A 12280-nucleotide genomic window follows, 5' to 3' on the forward strand; every position below is an offset into this window, starting at 1 on the left:
AATCTTTGTATCTATTTCTCTCTATTTCTACCTAAATCTGTATTTCGAAAGTTGTGGCTAAGCCTTCCTAGTTAGTTAGATTTTTATCCTTTACCATTCAATGTGTGTGTGGCGTGGAGACTGTTTTCACAGATCAGGAAGTTGACAATTATGTCCCACATTCAGTGGACTAACAGCTCAGAGATCCTCTCTCTGGTTACTGCAATGACAGTGCATGGTCAATCTTCCAGATCACCGGAGATGATTGTGATTTTATTTTTAAGTCTAGCTTCTAGGAATCACTCCCTGGAACAGAATAATTTATTGTTCACCCAGTGTTCACTCAGAATTTGTGCTTTAGCTCTTCAGCCAGTAGGGCTAAAGGCTCTTTATTGATGAATCAGTGGTTAGCTTGGGGAGTGCTTACAAATTTGTCCGCATTCCACCTTGATTGCTCTTGAGTGGGTGCAGGCTAGCACAGATACACAGCCTTCCAGATCTCCAGAAATTAGAGATCCTAAGACACTTTTTCTTGGCTTTCTCTTTGCCTGGTTTTCTCTGGTAAACTTCTGGCTGGCTGTCAGAAGTTTATTTCTTGCTACAAAGCATGCTAAAGATTCCAAGCTCCTCTTTAATGTTCCCAACCAAGGTCTCCATTGTTTTTGACAATGCCCTTGGGAATGTACCTCTTCATGACCGATTCAAAATCAATCATTACTGTGAGGCATTGAGCAAAGCTCTCAGTTTTTACAGCCTGTCAGTCCTCCTAGATGAATCTCTGCATCACTGCAAAGGAGTTGACAGGGGCTTCTCAAGCACTCACACACGCTCTACAAGTCTGTGCTGGGGTAGGTAGGGGGATGGTGTCTCCCGGTGTTTTGTCTTATCCCTTGAGGGACAGAAGATACAGCCAGTGGGAAACTTGGGCATAGCAACCCTAGACCTGCTGTTCCGGGGTGGAGATTCTACCCTATCAGTGGAGGTTGTATCTGCATTATTTCATCCAGTCCTCACAATTATAAGAGAAACATATTTCTCTCAAAAACTTATAAGAACAGCCAATTAAACTGAAGTTTAAATTATTGGCCATATTTATGCCAGGCATGGTGGCTCATGCCTATAATTCCCAGTACTTTGAGAGGCTGAGGTTGGAGGATCACTTTCTCTTACAATTGTAGGACAGAATAAGATAATTCACTTAAAATTTGATTATCCACTGCCTGTATCTAGTATTCCTTCTATTAATTCAAGTCATTCTTTATGAAGGAATTTTCATATTTTTGTGAATTATTCTTAAACATTAAGAACTATTCTTATGAAGGGGCAATCATAAAGTAATTCATGTTCAAGAACACATTTTAAGACACAGATCATTCTTATAATGAAAGAGAGTGAAACACAAATAATGTAAACTTCAGTTGAATTGGCTGTATTTAGGCCTGGCATAGTGGCTTAGGCCTATAGTCCCAGCACTGTTAGAGGCTGAGGTGGGAGGATGACTTGAGCTAGGAGCTTGAGAGAAGCCTGGGCAACAGGGTGAGACCCTGTCTCTCCAACAACAGCAAGAACAAAGTTACTTGGGCATGACAGTTCAGCCTGTAGTCCAGCTATTTGGGAGGCTGAGGTTGGAGGATTGCTTGATCTGGGGAGGTCGAGGCTGCAGTGAGCCGTGATCTCACCAGTGCACTCCAACCTGGGCGACAGAGTGAGAGCCTGTCTCAAAAACAAAAGAAAACAAAAGCAAAAAGCTGACCGTATTTATCCATTCTTCTTTACTGCTCTAATAGTAGTATTCTAATATACAATGAGATTATATACAAGATGAGGATGGTTAAAACAGTATAATGCTATTAAAATATAAATGACTACAGAACTGTATGTTTGCATTACTCCTATCATTGAAATAACCCATTATGCAACCCATCTGTCATTAAACTTTTGTATCAGAGTTACTCCTTATAAATGGAGTCAGCCTTTTTTAGACTTTGTTCTCAGCAATCCTCATTAAAGGAGGCCTTCCCGGATTGCTTTAAATAAATTCAAAAAACACATTTCAGAAACTTTTGATATGTTTGTTGTGTGCCATATTGCCAGTAATTAAATTAAATACTAGAAAATACACCATTAAATATGATATTTGATATACAGTTGGACCTCCATATAAATGGGTTCTGCACCTATGGATTCAACTCATCATGGATTAAAAAATTTCAGGAAAAAAAATTGAATGATTACATTTTCACTGAACATGTGCAGACTTTTTTTGCTTGTGGTTATTCCCTAAATAATACAGGGTAACAACTACTTACACTTAATGCATTTACATTGCATTAAGTATTTTAAGTAATCTAGAGATTATTAAAGTACATTGGAGGATGTGCTTAGGCTACATGTAAATACTTCCCCAACTTATGTAAGGACATCTGAGGATTATTAGCATCTAAGGATTTTGGTATCTGTGGGGAGTCCTGGAACCAATTTCCAGTCGATACTTAAGGAAAGGCTTCATACAAAATTAACATGATCAAAATATAGGTATTTCTGATAATAAGGATATTTTACTGCACATGTATTTTAAAAACTTCAAAGACCTAAATAAATTTGGAGTTTTATTAAAATGTAATGAGGCTTCTGAGTATTCTGTATTTTCTGAAGCAAAAAGTGAGTCTTACTTTCTATTCTGGTAATGACATGTTCCCAGGTAACTGTCTGCAGGATGCCATCGGTGAAATTACTAAAGTCTTACAGATTTTCAGTCTTTTTATCTGTATCATTGTCACTCTCTTAAGATCTGTGTCCATCGATAGTTTGTTCTTGAGCTAAAGAAAATTGACTGAGCCTATCAATTTGATAAGCAGTCCAATTTATAACTTTATTAAATAATATTTCTCAGTATCCCTGTTGATTTTGGTTACATTCAGTAGCCAAAATCAGTAGGAATATAGGGGTAAATTTGGTAGCCTTTTAAACAGTTGCATCATATGTTTTTATCAATTATTTTGTGCATTTATTCTTTTATTCAAACAGACAATTAATGAATATCAGTTATATTTTAAGCATTGCGTACTTTCGTGGAATATACCTGTGTGTAGTACAAGCAAAATCCTTTTCTTGTAATTTGAGAAGCAGAAAAGATGCCTACTATTACACTGTGGGTTTTACAAAGAAAAGTATAAGGCTTTCTGAGTCTTTAAAACAAATAGCCTAATCTAGTCCAGGAGTTAAAGAAAGAATTCCCTGAAGAAATGTTGGAACTTACACTTGATGAAATGGGACTTAGCAGATGTGGAACAGAAAAAAGAAAATTCCAGTTCAGGGGGAAGAAACCTGTGCTCTTGCATTAATCCATCAGTTTGGATAAACACACTCAGGTATTCATATACCTGGGCTGGCTTGAAAATCAAGGGAAAGAAAAGATACAGCACGTAAGAGAAGACATGTGCAGTATTCTAAGAGAGAGTAGTAGTTTAATGAAAATCAAAACAAATGTATACCTCCACACTTTTAAAAATGGTACAAAGTTTCATAGAAAAAGATAAAGAATGTCAAGTAGTCAGTATTTAGCATTCTCAGAAGTTGGTGTTTCTGATACCTTTAGTCACGTTACTGACCTATGTCTGATTCTGTGAGTGCAAAGCAAAGCAAAACAAAGCAAAGTTGTAAGAGGGTAAGGGAAAGAACCAGAGAGGCTACAGATGAGAAAACTGTTGGCCACATTAACAAAGCTTACCATGCCACATTCATAATCTAGAAACACCCCCATCTGGCCTAGAGGCCTTTCTGTATACTGAGATAATAGTGGGGAAGAGGTCTTGAGATGACACCAGTAGCCTTCTTGACACAAAAAAAGTAGAAAAAACTTCTTGGAGTTAACGAGCATGTCATTTCTCATTGTCCAAGAATCATTGCAAAATCCAACAGCCCAGTTCCAGCACTGCCCAACGTCCACCTCTCAGTAATATCTTCCAAAAGTGAATGGCAGGGCTCGCCATCAAGAAAACACTTAGATTTTGTTGGAGTTGGGGCAATGTTGAGATCATCAGAACCAAAAAGTAGCTGTCTCAGAACTTCAAACAAGGGGAATGTACCAAGTGGTTATTTTATTATCCCAGGAAATATGCACTGCAGGAACAAGAAAACAGTCACATGAAAACATAGTGTTATAAACTTCTAATGGATGTGGGCTTTACATAGTGTTTACGTATGCCAGGTTATCCCTGGAAATATGGGTCAGGACAGCAGGCACATAAAAGAAGAAATATATCCTTAGATTTAAACATTGTGCTATTCTTCCTTATCCAGGAGTCCTTACAGACTCCCAGAGCCCAGTCCCAAGAGTTGTCCACATCCAGCTCCCAGTAGTGTTTGCCAGAGGAGAAGACCCAGGCTCCCCATGCAGCAAAATAGTCAGATCTGTCAGAATTCAAAGATCCACGTCTAAACATCAAACTTCTCACATCCTCAAACAGCCTGATATTGCAATTGGTTACTTCCCAAGTGAAGGAAATTTCCACTGTAGAAACAAGAGAATGTTCCAGTGAAAAGCAGTTTATAAATTATGTTCAGATAAGAAAGAGATTCTCACTAGAAAACACAGGTCAAGATTAGAAAGAAACTTCTGCCTGGAAAAATGTTGGAATCAAAGGGTGTTAGGATACCTGCACAAGTAAATGGCTCAACTTCAATGATCACAATTTCTATAAACTCAAAAATTATAAAGGGGAGGAAGGTCATGTCTCTGTCTAGTTAGCGACCTTTCATAACAACTGAAAAACTGGAACCTCTTGCACTGCAGCCAAGTCCACAGCAATAAAATTAACCTTCATTGTTTCTTCTCCGTCAGGGCAGAGCAGGAGGCTGGGGACAGGAGATGAGGTGGGGAGCCATCCTTAGACCCAAATAAAAAAGTTATCACTTTGCCAGAAATATTATAATCTGCCACTTAAACTAGTCAATTCATACTTAAAGAGAAAATCTGAATCTGCCTTCTGAAAAGTGCAGCTTCCTTGCAAGAATTATCTGACTTTCTTGCCAGATTCAGGCACAGACTTCTTTTATTTGCTGGATTTATCATGATCTATCCTGGAGTTCTATCTAAGGCCTCATCAACCAAAAAATCACATTCCTACTGTTCACAGATTCTCAGTTTTTGCATTGTTATATAAGTTACTCGTGTATGCTTTGGTTGATTAAAATGCACATGATTAAAATTATAAATGCTATGAAACTTCACCTGAAATGTATTTAAAAAAACACTGTTACTCAAATCAGTCATTAACTGCACTGAATTTGAAATTGAAATGTCCTGAATTAATTCAGTTCCGTATACTTCATGTAATAATTGTATACATGAAATTGTATCACGGTTGAACCATACATGAATGGTTCTACATCCTAAAAAGCCCTTCTGCATGTTTTACTTTTCTGATAAATTTGCTATATGGCTGATTCCACCATCTCTTTTTTAGTTTTGTCTGTTTGATGATAGTGAAACTATAAATATAAATACCTATTCACAGACTATTTTCTTCTAGATGAAAGGTTGTTACACTGGGAAGGCTGCCCATAGAAAACCAGAATTGAAGGCATTGCATGTGGATCCCACCAGGAGGGTGACACTCACCCAGAAAGCAGTTGAACCTATCCACCGGTCCAGTGATGGGCCCTGTAGTGAGCTCTGGATTCACAGGCTGGGGCATGTGCAGCAGCACGGATTCACTCCTGCAAGGAAGTAGGTTGAGTTGGTTAAGTTTCTGATGTCTGTGTTTAAGAAATAGATTCCAACAGAAAATGCTTCATTCAAACCCACTTCTGATATTGTAATGTACCTCCACAATCCTAGGATGGGTTTGTGGCTCTTAGGGAATCTTTCTAACTCTTCACTCCGTTTGTAACCTACTGCCACTGACAGATAAATGCCTCTCTCCCTATCTGCCGCCAAATAGTTGATCTCTAATTATGATGCTGAATCCTAAAAAGAGGAAATTGTATTCTAGCAACTTCTGCATTGAACTCTTCAAAACATAACCCCCTGAGTCACTTGGAAAAGTAAGAAAAGGTTAATGTCTGATAAAAGGCATAGGTAACATTAACATACAACACAAACACATGAGTACACACACAATCACACTGACACATTATGGTGTTAGTAAATTATGTTTTCACTTTGTTGGAAACAGCTTGATGTTTTTCATAGCATGCCTTGTGCTCCAGCTTGCACTGATGGCCAATAACATACCTTGCCACCATGTCTCCCAAATCCTGTAGCGAGAGAGAGAGAGAAAAAAATGGCTTCTTTAGAAAGTTGTTATTCTTGTTGGGTGAGGTGCCTCACACCTGTAATCCCAGCACTGTGGGAGGCCAAGGTGGGTGGATCACCTGAGGTCAGGAGTTCCAGACTAGCCTGGACAACATGGCAAAGAAATTCCATGTCTTACGAAAACATAATAAAATACATTACTGAAGGAAAGAACCCCATGTATATAGGGCCAACTTTTTATTTTTAAAGATGGTAAACTTTATTTTGCCAAATTATTTTTTTCAAACTTATCTTTTTAAATATTAGTATTGCATACAGAAAATGATTTTGTTAAAAATATCACAAAGTAGGAAGGACATAAATCCAGAAAACAGGCTTTTAAGTGAGTAAATTTATTTCTATGGAACAAACCTCAACAATTATTTTTCCTTTAGCTTTGATATGTTAGAACTTTTTTCACAGAATGATACTCATTACATGAGCTTGACTCTGAGAACCTCAGATGTGGCCAATAAAGAACTAATGAAAAATGTAAAGTAAGAAAATTATGAATGTTTTTCCAAAAAACAAAACAAAATAAAGCAAAACTGTTACGTCCCACTGGGACTCTTAGCCATGTTTTTCAGAAATATTTTGTTTTCTATTATTGCCTACTTCATTGTCTTAACAATATGAAGACCAGGATGTCAAAGGGCATTAAGCATGTGGTAAGTTATATTACGGCCAGTTAACCCAAGGGAGGTCAGATGTGGCTTCAGATTCCACGTAGGCAGCTACCTTTCCTCACTGAGGCAGAGCAAGGTAATCCAGAAAGTCTTTTCAGACTCTGAGAATGCTGTACTTATATTATTTGGAAAATCACTTGAAAAGATGAAATATTAAATAATTTATACTAAAATCTGGATTATTATTCTGATAAATCAATTTGATTTGTTTAGTGGTTTTTTCACATTCAGCTTGTTAATTCCACAGAAGAGGGGTCCTGCTTTTCATGTATATGTGTCTTTTCTGCAGGACTTGAGTATGCACAAATTTTGGTATCTATCAGTGTCCTGGAACCAGTCCCCAGAGCTGACTGATTAAGTTCAGTTTTGTTCTGACATTTTTATTTTGTGTTTAGAAATACATTTTCATGAAGTTATTACTATATTCATTTTATTTCTCATTCCAATACTATTGAGAATCATGAATAATCAATCAATGTTTCTGTAATGAGCATTTATTGATCCTTAGGGTTACCAGATAGATGTTTTTACAGGTAGGAAAAGAAAAAATGATTCCCTGTTATGATATCGCTTTTTCCTTTTTTTTTTTTTTGTACTGTGGAAAAATATCATAGTTGATTTCTTGCAAGCCAATAGAAAATTTCAAGATATATGTAGTAAATGATAAATATAATATTCTCTCAAACGGTGTAATATAATTTTTGCATATCTTTATTTTCAGTATCTTTTTGTTTCTTATTTTAAAATAATGTTTATTTTAGAAACTGTAAAGATCAAGAAAGCCATGGCAGAAAATAAATATCTGCCTAATTCCATCAGAAAAATATAAAATCATGGTTATATTCTTGTGTGTGTAATTCTATTCCCTTTCCTATTTTAAATGTATTTTTGTTTACATATACACAAAACCCAGTAAACCTCTCTATATGTAAGGTATATAATAAACACATACTTATTTGTTCTTTTTCATATTTTTGATATTTAGAGGTTTTTTTTAATTCCTAAATCTTGACTATTGCCAAACATTGACTATCCCCAGGTTGATCTTATATGTTTTGAAAGGTGTTAGGTCATCGGACAGCCAGAAATGGCTCCATCTTTCTGTCCAGGGATTATCAAAGTGTCTGGCTTGGGAGTAAGAGCATGTTTTAAACAGTTTGATTGGTTGGCCAATGGCAGCATATTTTTAACTTACCCATCGCCCCAGCTTATTTTGTTGTTGTTCTTAAGAGACGGGTTCTCACACTGTCTCCCAAGCTGGAGTTCAGTGTGCAATCTTAGCTCACTGCAGCCTCAAACTCCTGGGCTTGATCAATCTTTCCACCTCAGCCTCTGAAATCGCTAGGACTACAGTTACGTGCCACAATGCCCAGCTAATATTTGTACTTTTATTTGTTGAGACAGGGTGTAACCTATGTTGCCCAGGATGGTCTCAAACTCCTGGCCTCAAGCAATTCTCCCACTTAAGCCTCCCAAATTTATGGAATTATAGTAATGAGCCACCGCTCCTGGCCTTATTTATCACTTCAGAGTTTGTCCTTCCTTTCTAGGTCTATGACATGAAATGTCTTTGCCCGTTCTGTAAAACATTCATCTGTCGTGGTCATATGAAGCATTACAAAATTGTTTTTGATATTTCTTCATGTTTTATGTTAAGTACTCTAACATGGTAGTGTGGCTTTTTTAAAAAGGACAAAAAAAACCACAACAGATGGTTGACTAATCACAAACAGGACTTTAACGATCACAGTTGTGCTATCATTTATTATGATATATTAAAAAATCAGCACTTACTTGTAATGTGCCTTGAGACAAATCATTTAGCAACTTGATTTCTCAGACCTCAGTTTCCTCCTCTGGGAAATACTAATATCAATTGCGTGTAGTGTATCTTGAAGAATTAGAAAAATTGTAAGTAAATACTTTATTACCAAGCATGATTGCTGTGGTTACTTAATCGTTATTACTGTTGTAGCATCGAACCACTTACCACTTAGGTTATATGTTCGAAGTCAAATATTATTAATTAATACATATTTCATAAACTAGTCTTTTCCATTTTATTTATTTATTTATTTTTTAAAGGATGGAGCCTTGCTTTGTATCCCAGCCTGGATTGCAGGGCGTGGCACGATCTCAGCTCACTGTGACCTCTGCCTGCCGGGTTCAAGCAATTCTCCTGCCTCAGCCTCCTGAGCACCTGGGACAACAGACACGTGCCACCATGCCCGGCTAATTTTTTGTATTTTTAGTAGAGACGGGGTTTCACCATGCTTTCCAGGCTAGTCTCGAACTCCTAACCTCGTGATCCGCCAACCTTGGCCTCCCAAAATGCTGGGGTTACAGGCTTGAGCCACTGCGCCTGGCCATACTAGTCTTTAGAGTTGATTGAATGTGGAAGTTTAGTTGACAAGTGGCTGGTTCAAATTGTTAAATTAGAAATAGTCAACGTTAGAATTGTAGAGTGCCCTTGTGTTTCTCTTCCATATCATTTGGGCAACTAGTAAACAGTATACTGTTTTATCAACAGGTATGTCATTTATGCTCCAAGCAGCCACAGCAAGTATTCAGGGGAGTCATTTCCAGGAATTTCTAATGCTCTGTTTGATATTGAAAGGAAAGTGGACCCATGCAAGGCTAAGGGAGAAGTGAAGAGAAAGCTTTGTTGCAACCTTCACTGTGCAGGCAGCTTCAGAGGCTTTGAAACAAGAAGCCTAAGAGGATTCCTTAGAGAACCTATATTGAATTTGTGTGGTATGTCACTCAGAAAGAGTCATGATGGGTATATTGATGTATTTTAAAATTAGTATATTAGAAATAAAGATGGATAGTATATACAGTTATGTGACTGTTCATATATTTGTCTGTGTATATATTTTTTCTTTTATTTTCTCGTGGTGGATTAAAAATAAAAAATCAAAATTTATAATTATACAAGGTTATTCTGAAGTGGAAGAATCAAAGTCAGTATTAAATCCAAGGGGAATGGACAAATATCGTAAAACTCTCATCTGTCATTTTCGGGGAATCAAGTCTAATGTGTTCATGTCACTTCACACATGGGAAATCATCAGTTTGTCATAGAGCACACTGCAGAATATGCACAACTGCTCCAAGCCAGAGGTCTCACGCCCTGCCTGGCCTTCCAAGGCTGAGAGGATCACTATCTCAGCGCGCTAGTGGGGACACTGATTAAATTACACTTTTAGTATATGTAATCACTCTATAGCATAAGAAATCATTATTTTTTATTAAAATATTTTATTTATGTAAAAGACTATAATATAACACACGAGTATAGAGAAAAATAGTAATGAAATGAACATTTGTGAACCTACTAGCCATGTTAAGAAAATAACATTTCCAATATCATTGGGTTCCCCATGCACTAATGACAGTTGTGCTCTTTCACTTTCTTGAATTTTGTGTTTATCTTTATTTCCTCTGTTACTCTTTATAATTTTATCACACATGGCTATATTATTTACATGTTTTATGGTTTGGCTTTAGGTAGTTTTGAACTTTTTTAAGTAAAATCATACCATGTGTAGTTTTATGGTACTTGATTTTTTTCCACTGGTCCTTAAGTGTTCAGATAGATAGATAGGTAAGTAGATAGATAGATAGATGGATAGCATTTATTCAAATGAAAGGAAGATTCAGGGTCCGTCAAGACAGAGAAAACATATAATAATGTGAATAGGGAAAGTTAATATAAAGAATGATTAATTATAACAACATTTGAGCAAGGAAATATTGTCTAGTAGAATGTAAGGAGAAGTCTAAATAATACGTGATGAGCACATATAAGGAATTGCCATTGTTTCCAGGGTGAAGTTGGAGTCGCCAATGAAGAGTCCCCTCACCCCTTGGCCTCACTAAATGTTAAGAAGTTCTTGTGCTGTTGCGCTTGAAAAACTTGCCTTAAATCCACACTTTAGAGCTCCCCAGAAACTTGGCTTCTGGGCCACTTGTAAAGCTGTTTACGAAGAAATGTCACGCCAGACAGGCTCCACTGCAAATTTGGCAAAGGGCAGTATCAGGAGAAGCTTGTGGCTGCTGAGTTCTCCTGGCCACCATGAACTTCAGGAAGTGGGTGCTATAGCAGCTGCCTGAAGTACACAATCTGGGCATTGGTGTATCCCTGTATGCCCTCCGGGCCAGACACTGGAGGTGTCATTTCCAAGGCAAATTGGAAGCGCTTTTTTGGAATTTCTCTCCAATGCTTTCTACTCACAAAGACTGACATCTTAACACGTGGCAAAGAAAAAAATATTTAAAGGGTCCAGATCTATTTATGTAAACAATCAAGAGTGAGTTTGTAGTGGAAAACCCAAAGTTGGATAAATGGTGCATAATAAAATATACTTGTTCATTTTCTGCTGTTGTACATTTGGAATGATTTTTGTATTTTGATTTTGTGAACATGTCTCCTAATGTAAATAGCCAATAGATTCTCTTTTCGGACAGTATCTTCCGATAGCTGGAATGTCTGGGTTATAAAATTTGTGATCGTCAATTCTACTGGGCAATGCCACAGCGCTTCAAAGTAATTTTATTTATTTATATTTCCACTGACAAGGTAATCACGTTATACAAAATGATTGAAGTATGGATGATTGTGGCAAGTTAAAGAAATACAAGGAACTCACCCTTACTAGAAACCAAGGCATTTGTGGGAAGAACAATTCATACATTGAGCACCAAATACATCAAGTACGTTTTGGAAGACATCGAGAGGAGTGTAACTACTTTCTTGTAGTTTATCAAAATCCCATAATAAGGTAAAGCAGGTAGGGATATAGGCACATTTCCATTTCAGAAAGCATTCTGGCCTAGATAGAATAGAAGGATATCAACCCAGGAAGAGAACAGAACTAATATTTTGTGTGTGTGTGTGAGACAGGGTCTCACTCTGTCACCCAGACTAGAGTCAGTGGCACAATCCCTGCTCAATGCAACCTCTGCCTCCTGGGCTGAGGCAATCATCCAGCCTAAGACTTAGCTGAGATTACAGGTGTGCGCCCTCATGCCTGTCTAATTTTTGTATTTTTTGTGGAGATGGAGTTTCACCATGTTGCCTAGCCTGGTGTCGAACTTCTCAGCTTGACTGGTCAAGCCACCTAGGCCTCCCAAAGTGCTGGGATTACAGGCATGAGCCACCATGCCAGGCCCCAAAATCTTTTCTCATGACAACTGCTGTCACTTAGACTTTACTATCAGAAAAGATAAGACTACCTGCATCCTTTGGGTTTCAGCTTAGGTGTCATTTCTTTTAGGAAGACTTTTAGGATGACTGTCCCTTCCTTTGTATCAA

This window comes from Pan paniscus, chromosome 9, assembly GCF_029289425.2.
Source record: "Pan paniscus chromosome 9, NHGRI_mPanPan1-v2.0_pri, whole genome shotgun sequence".
Classification (NCBI taxonomy): domain Eukaryota; kingdom Metazoa; phylum Chordata; class Mammalia; order Primates; family Hominidae; genus Pan; species Pan paniscus.